Source organism: Epinephelus moara, chromosome 7 (genome assembly GCF_006386435.1).
Source record: "Epinephelus moara isolate mb chromosome 7, YSFRI_EMoa_1.0, whole genome shotgun sequence".
Lineage (NCBI taxonomy): Eukaryota > Metazoa > Chordata > Actinopteri > Perciformes > Serranidae > Epinephelus > Epinephelus moara.
This window is the reverse complement of record NC_065512.1, coordinates 2,503,394-2,504,975: the sequence shown is the minus strand read 5'-3', so window position 1 is coordinate 2,504,975 and position 1,582 is coordinate 2,503,394.

Sequence of the window (1,582 nt, the reverse complement as noted above, 5' to 3'; positions counted from 1 at the left end):
ATAGCAATCCTATCCTGGATTTAAGCCTTTTTTATACCTAACGTGACATCCAAACAATCGATGGCACCATTGTATGGAAGCCATGAGTCAGCAGCATGCAATGTTGGCTCCTCTGTTTGTGAATGCTGATGGGAAAGGGTTATTATGCATCCTCTCTCGGGCTCTATCGTTCTAGATCAAATGGCGTCTGTGTCTTTGTGATCACTTTGAGCATCATCAGGGTGATTAAACTCTTTTCAGTTCAGACACGACATCCTTAAAATAAGATATAAAGTACATTTGAATCATCTTTATGGTTTTACTGTGTCATAAATGTTCATGCTGGACTGACACTAAAAACTGTTTCAAACTAGAAACCATCTTGCATTAGGATCACACCAGCTGAGATACAGTGATCTGCTCTTAAAACAAAGTGTGAGCCAGGGGTGTAAAGAGGGGGGACCAGTGGTGACACCCTATCCGCCCCCCCTACTTCTAACTTTGTCGCTCAGCCAACACCTATTTTCAAACGCAGCCATTTTGTGATCTCAGCGACACACCTGTAGAGTTTGGTGACTGCATCTTACACAATTGTGACGCTATCACAGTGACAAAGTATGTGTGTAAACACTCAGCAAACTGCTCTACTAGCTTCTGTGGTAGTTCACGCTACAGTGCAGGTGTGTTCATTAACCCAGTCTGACGCTCTACACTAAAATGAGAGCCCAAAGAAACAGAGCGTTCTGTTTCTACATGTATTAACGAACGGTTAAGTTAATCACACATTCACTCCGCTCGGCGCTCTGTCTGGATAACCCAGGGGTCGGCGACGTGCGTCTCTGGAGCCACATGTGGCTCTTTGACCCCTCCTCCAGTTACCTGTGGCTCTGACCATGAATTTGGCTCCATGGAATTGAATCACGGTTATTTTTGAACATTTTTTTATTTTTTTATTTTTTACCATTGTTGTCGGCCTAAAGTGAGTCTTACTTTATACAACTGTAAAAATGTGTAACCTAAATGGCCTACAAGAAATTTAAAAAACACGTTGGCTTGTCCATGTATTAGTAAAGGATTTTTAACTACAGTCAAAGAGCCTCGGATATATTTTTGGACTGCCTGCCTGTACCGTGGACTTTTACACTGAGTGAGACAGACAGATTTAACTGATTTGTTTCTGGTAATAAAGGTTGCTGACCCCTGGGATAACTGAACCGTACATTCCAATACTGCTCCGAATTTACAAATGGTCCAGTTTGTGCCAGAGTACGCTCCGGTGTTAGTGATCAGAACGCATCCTGCGTGTCCCCAGGACCACATTTTGGCGTGACCACACACATAGACCCTCTGCTGTTTCAGCTAGTAACAATAATGTAACCTTGACCATCAGTGATCTAAAGTGTTCATAAATTTGCTGAACGTGTGCATGAATTCTATGAAGGCTGCAGCGAACACCTGTTTGACTTATGGCAACCTTCACTATTTATTTTATCTTACTATATAATGATGAAAACTGTCTGTCTGTTCCATGTTTTTCTCCTCACTGACTTGGTCAATCCATGTGAAATTTGGCACAGTGGTAGAGGGTCATGGGAGGATGCCA